The sequence below is a fragment of the Miscanthus floridulus genome, chromosome 19 (assembly GCF_019320115.1).
Source record: "Miscanthus floridulus cultivar M001 chromosome 19, ASM1932011v1, whole genome shotgun sequence".
Classification (NCBI taxonomy): Eukaryota; Viridiplantae; Streptophyta; class Magnoliopsida; order Poales; family Poaceae; genus Miscanthus; species Miscanthus floridulus.
Window position 1 is genome coordinate 67,517,903 of NC_089598.1, and position 18,055 is coordinate 67,535,957.

The window sequence follows — 18,055 nt, forward strand, 5'->3', positions numbered from 1 at the left end:
CTCTGTTGAGATTGGTTTATATGTACTTTTCTAGCTTTTGCAGGCCTATTTTTTACCTTTCAATGCAACTATTCGTGTTTGAATGTCTTCTGGGATGCCTAATTACTTGGACCACATCCTCATGAGGAATAACAAGTTGTGATGGCACTTGTAGATTGTCAGTATGCACCTATGATTCTCTTCACATTGTTCAAGTTGAAACCTTCTAGTATCATGCTAATGGTTCTAGTATTAAGCTTGCGTCTTGGACATGCCTGTTTCTGTCATCACTACTCGATGAAATGGATGGCAGCGGGGGAGACGGTGACCGGTGATGGCAGCCGTCTCAGGGGATCAAAGAGGCTCAAGACAACGACGCCAGCGACAGCACAAGGTCCACAACACGGCCAACGGTGCAATCCGAAACCAACAAGAAATCAGTCTATGATGAAGGTAACCGAGGTTGTTTTGTTCGCATGTAAACCCCGTTTGTATGCACAGCAGGCTGGCTTTGATGCCTACCTGATCCCGGACATCAACATCACCTGAACGTTCTGTATTCTGAATGTTTTTGTTTTCCTTTTTTTTGGTTATTATATACTTTTGTGCAGGCACCATGTAAGAGGAGCCAGAAGCTAGGGGACAAAATCACGGCGCTTCAACAGCTCGTGTCTGCCGAGGCCGCGTTCCGCCACCGCGACTTGGCCTTCACGGAGGATCACTGGCGCTGCCTCGGCACTCTGTAGCCGGCCGGAGGATGCTGCCATGGTTCAGTTGGTAGACGGTAGGAGTACGAGACATCAGACATGGCATCGACGGTTCCCGGTAGGTGTCATCAGGCCTACAGCATTAGAACTCAATTTCACTTGGAAAAATAAAAATTACTCACGCGTTTTTTGAGGTTATTATTATAGTATGCCTGATTTGAATTATATAAAGTTGTGACGGCACATGTAGATTGTCATTATGCCTGATTTGAATTATATATGTTCTGGTCAGATTTGAATTATATATATATATATATATATATATATATATATATATATATATATATATATATATATATATATATATATATTCTGGTCGAATTTGAATTGTAAATTTGAATTTTTTTAGCGAAAAAATGTACTGTAGGGGCGGTTGGTACTGTAGCCGCCCCTACAAATCGATTTGCAGAGGCGGCTGGTGTTATCAGCCGTCCCTATAAATCGATTTGTAGGGGCAGCTGGTGTTACTACCAGCCGCCCCTACGAATCTATAGGGGCGGCTAGTAACACCAGCTGCCACTACAAATCGATTTGTAAGGACGGTCTGGAAACCGGCCCTACAAATGCATGATTTGTAGAGACGATATGGTAGGGACGACTGGCTGAGTCGCCTCTTCAAACGATCTGCAGCCGCCCCTACAAAGCGTTTTTCACGTAGTGCTAGAAGGCTGTTGCAAGTCATTATCAGTCCTGTGGAAAATAGATACTTCCTCCTGTCCTGCGAATTCTTGGTACAAACGCCTAATGGTTAAAAAAACTCTATTAGCAGTCTGTCATTGACATGGATTTTGTAGATATCATGTGTCTGGGTCAAAAGAAACCCCGGTTTATTGGGACAGCAAATCAAAGTGGTTGCCCTTGAAGGATCGAGACAGCGATATCGAGAGGTAAGTGAGAGATAATCAAAATTCTTCTAAAGAATTGGCTTATATCCCGAAATCAACCCAAACAGATTTTTCTTGTAGACTCCTACGACACACAAGTCAACAAGTGACAAGATAACACTAAGAATCGAGCCACAGTCACAGAAATTCTTAGAGCGTGGAGGTTCTGCACCAAAGCCCAGAGGTTCCATGCTATTTGTGCAGAAGTAGAACGCGGCAGTGGAAGTTCTCCAAAATTCAACCAAACGAAATCCAATCGGCACCAAACTTTTTACACATCTCTACTAGGATACTGTGACTTTATCGCCAAGAGTCTTGACCAAAATCTCAATGCTTGGCCAAGAAAATCAATTGTTTTCTTCTCAAATTGGGGTTTTCACAACATTCTAGAGAGAAGAGTTTTGTGAGCCACTAGTACAGAAAGCTTAATTATTGCTAGGACTTTCACTGTCGGTTATGAGACAACCGGCGCCAGCTCCCTTCCGGGTGACCCACTAGTGGTGATAAAAGTTTTCACCGCCGTCCCGGCGTATGATAAGGCGGTGAACACAGTGCCGGTCTTCGCCACCGCATCGTACGCCAAACTGGCGGTAGAACATTTTAGCACCGCCGGTTATTGGTCCAATGCTTGACGCACGAAGAGGATAGACATTTTCCCAAGACCTCAAGGCACCAAGAGGAAGCAATGAGAAGCACCAAAATCTCAGCTCAAAGAATTCTCAAGAAAATCACCAAAAGATCATGAAAAGAGAGGTATTGGGGGCTTGGAACAGGGTACATAGAAGCTGGGCTTGAAACAATGGTTTGCTCAAGTTACAAGGGTCCCAAAACCACACAAAATTGTGCTAAAAGATCAGCCCAAGCAGCAACAAGAAATTCTCCCAAAAATCATCATGAAAATCATTGAAAAGAGGCATTTTAGATTTTGAGGACAAAAAGTGGTACGCGGATTTGATCTCTTTATTACTTCATCATGTATGATTATAAGCCACTCCTAGCAGATTTCAAAGCTTGGATGGCATAAGGATCAATGAAAGAGACACTCCTCTCTTCCTAGTTCTAACCAAAAGCTCTCAACCTGACAAATGAGTGTCTAATCTCCAAGGCTTGGCCTCACAACCAGCCATCTCCCATATATATAGGCACTTGGCTATTTCTCAAGTTGCCTTTACATGAAGTACTTAGCCCAAATACCCTCACGGGTACACAACTGTCCAAGTTTTTCTTCATCGATCCAATGGACCCGGCACCTTCTCGACATCGTTTCGTCTTGACACAAGCTTCGATATGCCACTACGTGTGTGCCGATCTGCCACTCCCCGGTGCTGACGCCCAATACCAATCAATCCCATCGCTGATGGTTTTGAGGCCCAAAGCACAAAATCGTCCACGTCTAGTTTTGAGGCCCAAACTACCAAACCTTGCTCCGATGGTTTTGAGGCCCAAACCATCAAATCATTCATCCCCAGTTTTTTAGGACCAAATTGACAACCCATCATGCTTGCCTCGCTAGTCATGACTAGCCGATGTCGATGCGTATTCGACCTTTGCCAAGGTTGACGCCTTCGTCTTCCTTCGTGACTTGATCGATGCTATTTTATCACCCATGTAGATGCATGTACGGTCTCTGCCAAGTGCCACGACGCTATCGTCTACCTCCTTGACTTGCCCGACATCATTTCCATCACCAATGCACGCTTGCTCTCATGTGCCCAATGTGAGCTGCATGGTCTCCCCTTGATCTTCTCTATTGCCATCAACCTTCTTGGCGCACCCAACACCTGCACATTCACAAGCCAAGAGAGATGTTGTACAACACAATCAATGCAACACACCACAACTCCTCCGGTTAGCCATTAGCATAATCGAGCACATATGAATATGAACTCAACTTGGAAAGCCTCAGACCTCTCAACTTGTGTGTCAATCATTCTCACACATTGGTGAGACCGATACACTTCTCAACATGATCTTTTAATCTCCACCTTGATAAATGCATTGACCAACACTAATGCCCAACAAAGAAGGTTTGAAGGCAAAATAGAAAATTCTCATTCGAGTGCCCAAAAGCCAGGTAAAAGCAAACACAATGCCACTAGATATGAGGAAGGATAATGAAAGCTCCAAGTAAAAACTTGGTATTTTTGTAATAAAGTTATTGTTTATGTAATTTTCTTCGTTGGAACTCTGTGTAATTTTCTTTTAGACCCTTTGGTATTTTTGTAATAACGTTGTTGTTTATGTAACAAACACTGCAATGTATCTTTGTTATTATCGTCTCATGTGTTAATAAACTAACATGCATGTGATGTGCATTCGATTTTGTTGAAGAAAACCTAGTGTGATACGCTGCACACGAGCGGACAAACCCGTGCCCATCCTCCCAAAACTACCCTGCGCCAAGGAAGGACATCGCGCGCAAGGGCGCATGGTGGTGGCGCATGCCCCACTCCAGTGCAGCAACGACAGCCTATGCCTAGCGAGTGACAAGGAGGCATCTAGCCGTCAATGCGAAGGTTGCCCATCCCCTCTTTTGTTAGAGCACCTCCAAGAGTACCAAAACACTCTTCCAATCTAGGATTTTTGGCGGAATAGGAAAAACTATCTCCAATAACTCCCAATCCCACCTCCCAATCATTTAGCACTTGGGGAAAAAATGTCCCCTTACGCGTAAAGATGTGCGGACTCCAAGTCGCACGTATCCCCTCCCACCGCCATCTAAACATGTATATCCTTCGGCCAATCTAAAGGTGGATGGGCAGAAAAAGAATAAATAGTAGGAAAAGGTTCCTGATGCAAAATGTACAAGAGAGAAAGAATATATAAAGTGGTTAGGATAATTTAAAAATAGTATAGGATTCCTGATGTAAATTTTTCTTCTACATTTAGGAGTGAATTATTGAAAACAGTTAGAGATGATCTTATTTATGTCTCCGGGACTTGCGAGTTGGAAAATTCTATGGTATTGGGAAGAAAATATTGAGAACTCTTGGAGATGCTCTTAGATGGTTTTTATTTGCTCTTAATACTAGTGACAATCTGCTTCGTCGTTTCTTTTCGATGCTTTTGTGAGCCCCCGCTATCTAACAAAATTCTACCAAACGGACAAACAAAAGTTACAATTTAATTATAAGAAAATGTTCCCATGTCTACCCAAAGAAAAAAACTGAATTGAATCAAATTATAAGTAATCTGTTTTTTGTAGAACCTAATTGCTAGAACCTTATTAAGGTTCTTGGAATAAGATCAATTCTAGGATCAAAATAGTTTTTTTTTGCGAGACCCAGTTACAGACGCAGACGCTCACATATACGAGCGCACACTCACCCTCAATTGAATCAAAATCTAAGTAATGTATTTTTTTATAGAACCTGATTGCTAAAACCTTATCTTGGAATAAGATCAATTCTAGGGATCCAAATATCCTTTTTTTTGCGAGACCCAGCTACAGGCAGATGCGCTCACATACACCAGTGCACACTCACTTCTATGAACGCATGCACGCACACCCTACCCCTATGAGCACCTTCGAAGAACTGAGTTGGACCGATAAATATCGAGATTGATGAAGTTACCACAGACGTCTCGCCGTCGATGGACACGTGCCTATCACTAAAATAATAGCTCCAAATCCTACAATAAATTTAGAAAAATGCGAGTACCCATGTCAAGTCGATGACTTGAACTCGGGTTTCACCTCAAGAAACCCAACCAGCTGAGTAGCGCTCAATTCACATATCCAAACAACCCTTGCACTACTAGAGAACAGACTTTAGAACGATGTCCCAATTTAGCATTAGCCTCGGCATTTTTTGCCCCCGGGACTAAAGGACCCTTTAGTCCCGGTTGGTAATACCAATCAGGACTAAAGGTCCCTGCCCAACGGTCGTCCGCGGGGCAGGGATCTTTAGTCCCGGCTGGTATTACCAACCGGGACTAAAGGTTTACCTTTAGTCCCCCTTTCAAACGAATCCTTATTATATTTATTAACCGAGCTTTTAGTCCCGGTTTGGGTGATGCCCCGGGAATAAAGATTAATCTTTAGTCCCAGTTTGGACCCCTAACCGGGACTAATTATCTCGGTCTATAATTTAGCTCATTTCTTCCTCCCCGAGCCCGAGCCATTCCATTCAAACTCACTGCCTCTATTCTTCAGCTTGCTGTTGTTCTTGCTCTCTCCCCCTCCATTGGTGTTGCTCTTCGATTTTGGAGGTAACAAACTTAATCCTCTTATGTTTTATCAGTAGCTTATCTCATTTTGCGATGTAGATGCATGTGTAACTTTATATGTTGGACTTTATTATGATTTTATATGTCATTTTTAGCTCAAAATCACATGATGATTTGCATATATGTTTGGATAAACAAAAGTTAAATTAGTTCATCAAAATCACGCCTCGCTCGTCCTCGCTGGAGCACGCGCCATCCTCGTCCCCGGTGGCTTACGTGATCTTAGAATTAATTTTTCCATGAAATGAAAAACTTAGAAAATTGTTAGAAAATTGTAGAAAATCCGTACTAGTTGAACTTGCGGACCGTGTTCAGGTCGGCGAGCATGTTCTCTGCCGAGCGGTAACGGACGTCAAGAAGGAGCTTTGATTCTACGAGGGAGAGCAGCAACGGTCGTGGAAGACCGTGTTCCCTTTCTCGTAGAATCGGAGCTCTTCCTTGGCCAAGTACGGTGCCGTCCGGTGGAGAAATGCTCGCCGAGTTGATCCCGTAAGCAAGATCAACTAGTATGGATGGTTATTTATTGAAACATGATTTTGAGCTATAATTTGATGGATATACCTACAAATGTCATCTACAAATGTTACTATCCTCGGCAACCTAAACGTCCGCGAGCTCACCGATATCGAGCAGGTCACTTAGAATTATTTTTTCCATGAAATGAACTACTTAGAAATCATGCCTTTTTTTAGAATTAAATTTTCCATGAAATGAAAAACTTAGTAAATAGTTAGAAAATTATAGAAAATCCGTACTAGTTGAACTTGCGGACCGTGTTCAGCTCGGCCAACATGTTCTCTGCCGAGCAGTAACGGACGTCAAGGAGGAACTTTGATTCTACGAGGGAGAGCGGCAACGGTCGTGGAAGACCGTGTTCCCTTTCTCGTAGAATCGGAGCTCTTCCTTGGCCAAGTACGGTGCCGTCCAGTGGAGAAATGCTGGCCGAGATGATCACGTAAGCAAGGTCAACTAGTACGGATGGTTATTTATTGAAACATGTGAAATCCGTACTAGTTTTGTTTAAATATATCATTTTAGAAAATATGAAATTTACACTAGTTTGCAAAAATAAGTATAGAAAGTAGATGACAACTAGTACCGGATCCTCGGCCTCTCGTTCGGTTGCGAAACGACTGAGGCCAGAACTCCCTCTCATTATCTGCGGCAAGTGTAAGCAGAAGATTGTGATGGAGTACCGAGTCAAGAGACAGGGACCCAACAAGGGTCGTGTTTTCTACAAGTGCCCGGATCGCGATGTGAGTTTCTTATGCATTTTATAATTATGGCTAATTGACCTGCTTTTCTTGAATATTTTTGACTAAATATTTTTGGCTTTAATTTCAGTGGGAGGGCAATGGATGCGATGGTTGGTACTGGGAGGAAGATTATGCTACATACGTGTAGAATTTGGGTGCGCTTGAGGTAGTGGCTGCTGCTGATGAGGCAGTGAGCCAGCAGGAGAAGCTTATTGATTGCGTACGATCATGAAATAATTATGTTACTGAAGTGCATTTTAGTTTTAGTTTGTTTAGTGATAGTTGGGATTGCTTACGTTGTAGCCAGGCTTAGTTAATTAATCAACCGTGTGTGTGTCATTTATGTTGTGTAATAAAATACTTAATTATGTTCAAGGTTTTCATAATTTGTCATGTAATACAGATTATGTCATGCCATTGGATGTACAATGCCGATCGCCGCTCCCAAGACTTTATTGAGGGCTTGCACTATTTCTTAGGTGTGGCCGAGGCAAATAAGCGGGATGGTTTCATGTGCTGTCCATGTGCCCTATGTAAGAATTTAAAGGAATATTCAAGCTCAATGAGTCTTCATTCACATTTGCTTAAGTCAGGTTTCATGTCAAACTATATATGTTGGACTAAGCATGGAGAAAGCGGGGTCATGATGGAAGAAGGTGAAGGAGAAGATTTAGACATTGATGACATTATTGCTCAGTATGGTGCTTTTGATGATACTACAATGGGGGAGATGAAGAAGAGTAGCGGTAGAAGATGATCTCGGTGATGCTCTTGGCGATGCCATTCGTGATGCACAACAAGAATGGGAAAGTGAAAAAGAAAAAGTTAAGTTCGAGCGTATGCTTGAGGATCATAGGAAGTTGCTATACCCGACGGCCGAAGAGAGGCAAAAAAAGCTAGGTACAACCCTGGAATTGCTACAGTGGAAGGCAAAGAATGGTGTATCCGACAAGGCATTTGGGAATTTATTGAACCTCATAAAGAAGATGCTTCCGAAGCCAAATGAATTGCCCACCACTACGTACGAAGCAAAAAAGGTTGTCTGCCCTTTGGGATTAAAAATCCAGAAGATACATGCATGTCCTAATGACTGCATCCTCTACCATGGCAATGAATATGAGAATTTGGATGAATGCCCGGTATGTAAAGCATCGTGGTATAAGATCAGGCGCGATGATCCTGGTGACGTCGAGGGTGAACAATGTCCTAGAAAGAAAATCCCTGCCAAGGTTATGTGGTATGCTCCTATAATACCACGCTTAAAACGTTTGTTCAGAAATAAAGACCATGCAAAGTTGTTGCGGTGGTATAAAGAAGACCATAAGGTAGACAATATGCTGAGACACCCAGCTGATGGGTCCTAGTGGAGAGCGATAGACAGGGAATTTCCAGAGTTTGCAAATGAGGCTAGAAACTTAAGGTTCGCCTTAAGTACAGATGGTATGAATCCTTTTGGAGAGCAGAGCACTAGTCATAGCACTTGGCCAGTTACTCTATGTATCTACAACCTTCTTCCATGGTTATGCATGAAGCGGAAGTTCATTATGATGCCGATCCTCATCCAAGGTCCGAGGCAACCTGGCAACGATATTGATGTCTATCTGAAGCCATTAGTTGAAGAACTTCGAGTTTTATGGAACAAACTAGGTGTACGTGTCTGGGATGAGTACAAACAAGAACACTTTGACCTACGAGCAATGTTGTTCATAACCATCAATGATTGGCCTGCTTTAAGTAATCTTTCAGGTCAGACAAACAAAGGATATAATGCATGCACACATTGTTTTGATGACCTTGACAGTATATATTTGAAAAGATGTCGAAAGGTCGTGTACCTTGGCCATCATCGATTCCTTCCTTTGAATCACCAAGTAAGAAAGAAAGGGAAGCATTTTAAAGGTAAGCCAGACCACCGGAAGAAGCCTCATAACCGAATCGGGGAAGATGTACTCGCAATGGTCAAGGATGTGAAAGTAGTATTTGGAAAGGGACAAGACAGTGAATCTATTCCCAAAGATGCTAAGGGACACGCACCCATGTGGAAGAAGAAGTCCATCTTTTGGGAGCTACCCTATTGGCAAGTCCTAGAGGTCCGCAACGCAATTGACGTGATGCACCTGACAAAGAATCTTTGTGTGAACCTGTTAGGATTCATGAGTGTGTACGGGAAGCCAAAGGATTCACTTGAAGCACGCCAGGACTTGCAGGGCATGAAAGAACGAGACAACCTTCATCCAGAGAAGACAGATGATGGACGTCATTACTTAAGTCCTGCTAGCTACACGCTTAGCAAAGAAGAGAGGGACAACATGTTTGAATGTCTAAGCAGCATCAAGGTCCCATCGGGATTCTCCTCTAATATAAAGGGTATAATAAATGTGCCAGATAAGAAATTCCTAAACTTAAAGTCCCACAACTGCCACATGCTTATGACGCAATTGCTTCCAGTTGGTTTAAGAGGAATTCTACCTCCACATGTACGTCTAGCCACCGTGAAGCTATGTGCATTCCTCAATGCAATTTCTCAGAAGGCAATCAATCCAGTGGAACTAGCTACTCTACAGAATGATGTGGTTCAATGTCTTGTCAGCTTTGAGTTGGTGTTCCCTCCATCCTTCTTTAATATCATGACACACATCCTAGTTCATTTGGTGAAGGAGATTAGTATTCTTGGACCTGTGTTCTTACATAACATGTTCCCCTTCGAGAGGTTTATGGGAGTCTTGAAGAAATATGTAAAAGTCCGTTCTAAGCCTGAAGGAAGCATCGCCCAGGGCTATGGAACAGAGGAGGTCATTGAGTTCTGTGTTGACTTTATTCCTGACCTTGCCCCGATTGGCGTTCCCGAATCACAACACGAGGGGAGACTCAGTGGTAAAGGAACTTTAGGGAAGAAAACATATATCGGCATGGAAGACGATTATTTCAATAAAGCACACTACATAGTTCTTCAGAACTCGTCATTGGTGCATCCGTACATCAAGATACATAAGGAGTTCTTACGATCCAAGTTTCCAGGGAAGACTGAAGCTTGGATTAGGCATCAGCACATGGAAAGTTTCAGTGGTTGGTTGCGAAAAGAATGTTAAGGCGATGACAATATTGATGAGCAACTGTATTTGTTGGCTAGGCAGCCATCGTGGCATATCCTCACGTACCAAGGGTACGAGATAAATGGGAATACATTTTACACAGTTGCCCAAGATAAAAGGAGCACCAATCAAAATAGTGGTGTTCGCATAGATGGCACAGATCCAAATGGGAATATACAAACATATTATGGCCGCATAGAAGAGATATGGGAACTAGACTATACACCTAATTTTAAAGTCCCTTTGTTCCGGTGCCAATGGGTGAAGCTGACCGGAGGAGGGGTAACAGTCGACAAAGAGTATGGAATGACAACAGTGGACCTCAACAATATTGGGTACAAAGAGGAACCATTCGTCCTTGCTGCCAATGTGAGTCAGGTGTTCTATGTGAAAGACATGTCTACAAAATCAAAGAGAGGAAAAAACGAAGACATCAACTCAATGATCAATGAGCCAAAGCGCCACATAATTCTTTCTGGGAAAATAAATATAGTGGGAATTAAAGACAAGTCAGACATGTCAGAAGATTACGAAAGAAATGTCCGAGTTCCACCCTTTATAGTGAAGAAAGATCCAAGCATCATGTTAAATTATGAAGACACTCCATGGTTACGACAAGATCATAACCAAGGGTCATACATCAAGAAGAAATTCACTGTTGTGCCCGCATGACACAACGATGCATGTTTAATATATTATGTTTTAGAGATGGATATTATGTAAAATGTTATGACTTCACAATTGTAGATCTTGCTGAGATGATCAAACTTGGTATTCAGAGCTTTTTCATCTGAGGTCATTTAGTGTCTCATTTGAGCAAGTTTGACCAAGTCAAATTTGGTCAAATAAAAAAACAACACTTTGACTCTAGTATTATGAACTCTAAATGACTTCAAATTGAAAAGTTTTGAATACCAAGTTTATTAAACTCAAAAAGATCTACAATTGTTGTTTTGGTCAACTTTCCATTTGAGAAAGTTTGGACGGTTCAAATTTGTGATTTTTAAATTTCGACGCCTACAAACTAGTTTTCGGGACCCTAGATTGTCTCAAATTCAAAAGTTTTGAATACCAAGTTTGTTAAGCTCATCAATATCTACAATCCTTATATAGGCCATTTTTTCATTTGAGAAAGCTTGAACAAAATGTAGTTCAAATTTTACAAGTGTGTGACATAGTTTTAGAAAGTCTATATGAGATTCAAGAAGTTGTGACTAGTGTTTGACAAAAATTTCTCAAATGGGAAAATGAGCTATGTAACAATTGTAGATCTTGCTGAGATGATCAAACTTGGTATTCAGAGTTTTTTCATCTGAGGTCATTTAGTGTCTCATTTGAGCAAGTTTGACCAAGTCAAATTTGGTCAAATAAAAAAACAATACTTTGACTCTAGTATTATGAACTATAAATGACTTCAAATTGAAAAGTTTTGAATACCAAGTTTGTTAAACTCGAAAAGATCTACAATTGTTGTTTTGGTCAACTTTCCATTTGAGAAAGTTTGGATGGTTCAAATTTATGATTTTTAAATTTCAATGCCTACAAACTAGTTTTCGGGACCCTAGATTGTCTCAAATTGAAAAGTTTTGAATACCAAGTTTGTTAAGCTCATCAATATCTACAATCCTTATATAGGCCATTTTTCATTTGAGAAAGCTTGAACAAAATGTAGTTCAAATTTCACAAGTGTGTGACATAGTTTTAGAAAGTCTATATGAGATTCAAGAAGTTGTGACTAGTGTTTGACAAAAATTTCTCAAATGGGAAAATGAGCTATGTAACAATTGTAGATCTTGCTGAGATGATCAAACTTGCTATTCAAAGTTTTTTCATCTGAGGTCATTTAGTGTCTCATTTGAGCAAGTTTGACCAAGTCAAATTTGGTCAAATAAAAAACAACACTTTGACTCTAGTATTATGAACTCTAAATGACTTCAAATTGAAAAGTTTTGAATACCAAGTTTGTTAAACTCAAAAAGATCTACAATTATTGTTTTGGTCAACTTTCCATTTGAGAAAGTTTGGACGGTTCAAATTTATGATTTTTAAATTTCGATGCCTACAAACTAGTTTTCGGAACCCTAGATTGTCTCAAATTGAAAAGTTTTGAATACCAAGTTTGTTAAGCTCATCAATATATACAATCCTTATATAGGCCATTTTTTCATTTGAGAAAGCTTGAACAAAATGTAGTTTAAATTTCACAAGTGTGTGACATAGTTTTAGAAAGTCTATATGAGATTCAAGAAGTTGAGACTAGTGTTTGACAAAAATTTCTCAAATGAGAAAATGAGCTATGTAGAAATTGTAGATCTTACTGAGATGATCAAACTTGGTATTCAGAGTTTTTTCATCTGAGGTCATTTAGTGTCTCATTTGAGCAAGTTTGACCAAGTCAAATTTGGTCAAATAAAAAAACAATATTTTGACTCTAGTATTATGAACTCTAAATGACTTCAAATTGAAAAGTTTTGAATACCGAGTTTGTTAAACTCAAAAAGATCTACAATTGTTGTTTTGGTCAACTTTCCATTTGAGAGAGTTTGGATGGTTCAAATTTGTGATTTTTAAATTTCGACGCCTACAAACTAGTTTTCGGAACCCTAGATTGTCTCAAATTGAAAAGTTTTGAATACCAAGTTTGTTAAGCTCATCAATATATACAATCCTTATATAGGCCATTTTTTCATTTGAAAAAGTTGTAGAACAAAAAATACTATATTTTCTTTATTTTTATAGGTTCAACAAAAATTTCCTGTCAATTTTGGTCAAAAACCGAGAAAAAATTGAAACATTGACGTTACAATAATATGATAATAAATTTCCTATCGAATAATATTAGTTTTATTAATTTTAAGTTACAAATATATTTTTGCATTAACAAAATACTTAGTATTAGTAACATTTATATTCTATATTCATAAAAGAAATTAAAAACTTTAGGTTACAAAATTTTCCTATTTACAATAAATAATTAGTTAATCAATAGTATTTTTTAAAATAAATATTGCAAAGTATTGAAGTTGCTATGGAATTAATTGATTAACCTAGTATTAAACAAAATCAAAATCCCAGGCCTTTCCAATTACGCTGGCGGGTTGCCAAAATTTTTAGGCCTTCAGTCCCGGCCCAGGCCAAGAACCGGGACTAAAGGGTGGGCGGCAATTTCGGTGCCCGCCCAAAAATACCTTTAGTCCCGACTGGTAACACCAGCCGGGACTAAAGAACATTTAGTCCCGGCTGGTAAGACCAATCGGGACTAAAGGGTTGGACCTTTAGTCCCGGTTGGTCTTACCAGCCGGGACTAAATGTCCTTTAGTCCCGGCTGGTGTTACCAGCCGGGACTAAAGGGTCCCGGCCTATATATATCGAACGTCTGTTCTGTTCATCTTCGATCTCGCCTCCGTCGCTCAGCCCCGCCCGGCCGCGCCATCCGCCGTCGTCGAGCTCGTCTCTGCCGCGCCGCCGTCGTCGTCTAACCCCGCCCGGCCCCGCCATTCTCCCGGCCCGCATCGCGCGCCGCATCCCGTCTCCGCCGCCGCACCCGACCCACCCTCCGTCGCCGACGCTTCCCGCGCGCCCACCGTACCCTCCGTCGAACTCTCGTGATCTGCTGCTCTCGGTCGGCCATGTTTTTTAGATTTTTTTTATAAAGCCTCGGCTGTATGTTAGATTAAAATGTATTAAATTTTAATTAGTAGTTTATTGTTAGTTTTTTAGTTATTTTTTAGATAGTTTTTGATATATGTTAGATTTAAATGTATTAAAATTTAATTAGTATTTTATTTAGATAGTTTTTTTAGATAGTTTTTTATTATAGTTTTTTATATATGTTAGATTAAAATGTATTATCTATTACTAGTTTATCTAATTTCATGTTAGATTTATTTAATTGGATTTAGTAATTATATATTCTATCTCTCTATATATATCTAGAGAGAGATTCTATATGTATACATATGTACTTAATTATTTCTATATGTATATATACATGTACTTATTTTCATGTGTTGAGAGAGAGAGAAAATTGTATCTAGAGAGACATTCTATGTGTTATCACATGCATATCTAGAGATATAGACATATGCACTTATTTCTATGTGTTGAGAGAGAGAGAAAATATATTGTATCATTCTATGTGTATATATATACATGTACTTATTTCCATGTTTTTGGATCGAAAGTGTTTTTGATTCGATTCCAAAGCCTATACCTTATTATTGTTTATCCTTATGAAATATTATGTGTTATTATATTTAATTAGATTTAGTAATTCTATATGTGTTATCACATGTACTTATGTTATGTACCATAGTAATTCTATCTATGTGTTATCTTGAAGATACAAATGGCTGCTCCGGATGATAACTTGAGTGATGACATAATGGCGGATATTATCAACGCCGGCACTAATGTGGATGTAGATGACACGAGTCAGTACTTTGCTAATTATGAGGATATCCTGAATATGCCGGTGGTTGAAGATCAACAAATTGTCGCGCAAGAAAATACTGGCGAGGTATATATTCGATTATCTATCATCTCTTATAGATGCATGCGTACGTATATTTGTTGTTAATCATTGTGTTTCTACTCATGTAGCCGGTCTCTGTATCTACATCAATCACCGATAAAAGTAGGAAAGTCTAAGGGCCAAAAAAGCCATTAGAGGGCCGTTTCATAATATCAGAATTCGACACCGACACCGGCAAACCATTGGGACCACATGCTCAGACATATGTCAATCAATGTGGGTTCATTGTAAGGGATATGATCCCAGTTAGTGCTCGTGAATGGAAGCAGAAGATATCCGCTCCTAATGTTAGTTTTGTATCTGATCGTGACAAGAACCTAGCTTGGAGAGATATCACTCAGCATTTCACATTACAAGCAGATGATGCTTTGAAGGAGCTAGTGAGGGATTGGACAATGAAGAAGATGGCAACATTGTTCCAGAGTTGGAAGAAGACATTGTATAAAAAGTTTATCTTGAAGAATGCTACGCCGGATTTCAATGCTAAGGCATTTGTCAAGTTGGAGTCCCATTGGGATGCCTTCGTAGAATACAAGACATCTCAAGACAGTGAGGAACATGTGATGAGGAATCGGCAGAATGCCCGACAGAAGCAATACCATCATCGCATGGGATTAGGTGGTTATAGGAGTGATATTCCCAAGTGGCAGAACCTAGAAGCAGAGATTACTGCCAAGGGAATTATACCTGAAACAATAGAGAAGAACTAGCCTCAACGTGCAAAGAATTGGTTCTACGCTCATGGGGGAAGCCTAGACTCAGACACTAGCAAGCTAATTTTTGGCCAAAAAATTGAGAGAGCAACACAGAGACTAGCTCATGCTAGGGAAGAAGCTGATAGTGGTGTTTTCAAGCCCAACAGAGAGAAGGATGAATTGACATATGCCCTAGAGAATCCCGAACACGGTGGTCGAACAAGAGGCTATGGGGTGGTTCCGTGGCTACACGCATTCCCAGCAGACAAGGATACCTACAGAAGCCGCCAGAGAAAGAAGGATGAGGAGGCAGAATGAATTCTTGCATTGGAGCAATTTGTTGATGAGTCATGACAAGCATTGCTTGAATCACGTGAACGAGAAAAATCTCTTGAGGCAAGAATGCAGGAGGAGATCAAGAGGCAAGTGCAGCTAGCAATGAGTCAAATGTAATCGCAATCAACGCCGGGAGTCACCATTAGCCCCGTTGGTCAGATGAAAAGCAGTTGTGCTTCTACGGAGCTGCCAGTTATTCAAGACGACGCTGGGTTGCGCTTCCCTGTTGATGACATTACCGAGCCTCTAACAACATGTGAGCTGCACATTCCAGATGGTAATAATGCATCAATCATGGTGGCTGTCGGGGTTGTATCTCCAATAGACCGAACGAAGACACCAAGAATCCATGGGTCAGTTATTCAACCTGGATATGCTAGCGTCTCGGTCGATAGAGTGCTCAAAGGTTACAGCAATGTTCCTCTTGACATTGAAGGCGGTGATGGGGAGAAGACACTAGGAGAAGCAGAGAAGACATTTATTCAATGGCGCAAACGCTTCATCATCATTCCTGGGGCGCCACCGCTTCCCCTACCTCACCCTAGGTACGAATGAAAGTGAATGAAATATTATTTTCCATTAATTTTCTATTGGCTTCAAAAATAATTGACACACAACTTGTTTTTGTAGCAGGGTCTCCCCCCAGCCTAGCCTAATCATTCATTCCCCATCTCATCACAGCGTCGCGGGGGGCGAGACGACTTCATCCCCACGACGATCGCCAACTCCTACACCGGCCCCATCGCCTCCACAACGATCTCCAACTCTTACACCGGCCCCACCGCCTCCACAATGATCTCCAACGCCTCCACGCCGGTCTCCACCAACACCGGCCTCATCGCCTCCACGCCGGTCTCCAACACCGCCCCCACCCCCTCCACAACGACGCACTACAAAGACGTCTAAGGTCCCGGCGGCAAAGAAGACCCCGAGAAAAAGAGTTATTTCTCAAGAAATACTTCCTGAAAAGACTGATGAGCAAATAGCAGCTGAAGAAGACAAAAAAGTGAAAGATTTTTTTATAGATATCAAAAACAAGAGTCAAGCGAAGCTTAAGGAGAAGCCGTACTTTTACATACCACGAGATGTGCTGAGGCAGAAGATCGATGCTCACAAAAAAAAGATGATTGAACTTCGTAAGCCTTCGCAACTATCAGACTATGACCGCTCCCTCGTGAAGTCACATGATGCAGATAAGAAAAGGAAAAGAGCATCAGGGAAGGATGTCCCACAGCTCGGACAACAGAAGCAACCAATGCAAAATCTTATTGTTCCTAATGAATATGGTTCCAACATAGAAGTCTATCGACCAGACAACTCTAGAGAAGTGTCGGTTCAAGCCCTTAATGCTTTTTTTAAATATACTGGTTTAACCTTGGATCAATTGACGGGCAAAGCTCCAATCTAGAACCTGGAAGTTGATACCTGGAAGACTTATAAATATGGCAAAAGTCTGTACAACCTTGCGGCTCTGAATGAATTGGGTACGCAAATGTACTTGCTCAACAAGTGGTACATGCAGGCGTGTGGCAGGGGTGAGCAGTGGATCTTTGTCAGATTTAGAGACCATCATTACTTCCGTGGCGTTGACATCTTACATATTAGTTTCAAAGAATTGCATCAACTATTCCACTTGGACGCTCTGGACAAATCAATCATTAGCTCCTTTTGTTTGTAAGTGATTCTTACTTTTATTTAATAAACTCACTTCCATGCATACGTGTATATAATTATCCTCACATGTAACTTATATTTATATACAGATTCCAGATGTCAGAGCTCCAAAGAATACAAGACACCAGTGTTGGCTTCATTGATCCTTATATCGTATTCAAAACCGATATTATTGTCAAGGACCACTGGGTATCTGAAGCACAGACGAATATCATGAAGTTCTTCGTGAAGCAGCACGACAAGACAACAATACTTTTCCCGTACAACTTTGAGTAAGTGTTAATAATAATGTAGTCTACACATTTTATGTAATATCAATACAACTTATATGCATGTACGTGTGTGTATAAACCAATGCAGGTTTCACTGGATACTCATTGTCATTGAGTTAAACTCAAGTCAGTTAGTAATCTTGGACTCATTGAGAAAAGAGCGAGCACAATACCAAGATATGATAGACATTATCCAGGGATAATTTCGATCTCTCGCGCACAACTATTATTGAATAGACTTTACCATAATTTATTAACGATCGTACATTATTGGTCGCACAGGGTTTGGAAAGAGTTTATTCGGCAACACCGCAAGGATTACAAGGCACCACTTAA

General features: G+C 40.8%; 1 long non-coding RNA gene across 3 annotated transcripts; it reads left to right on the top strand.

Moving 5' to 3' along the window:
* Positions 1-270: 270 nt before the first annotated feature.
* On the top strand, positions 271-2,572 carry LOC136525172 (uncharacterized). 3 transcript variants are annotated; one of them, XR_010776448.1, is made up of 4 exons: positions 271-432; positions 591-804; positions 1,541-1,633; positions 1,699-2,572. It is a non-coding gene; the product is annotated as an uncharacterized lncRNA (long non-coding RNA). The 3 variants fall into 3 exon arrangements; XR_010776449.1 differs by having other exon boundaries at positions 1,712-2,572; XR_010776447.1 differs by having other exon boundaries at positions 1,541-2,572.
* The last annotated feature ends 15,483 nt before the right edge of the window (positions 2,573-18,055 follow it).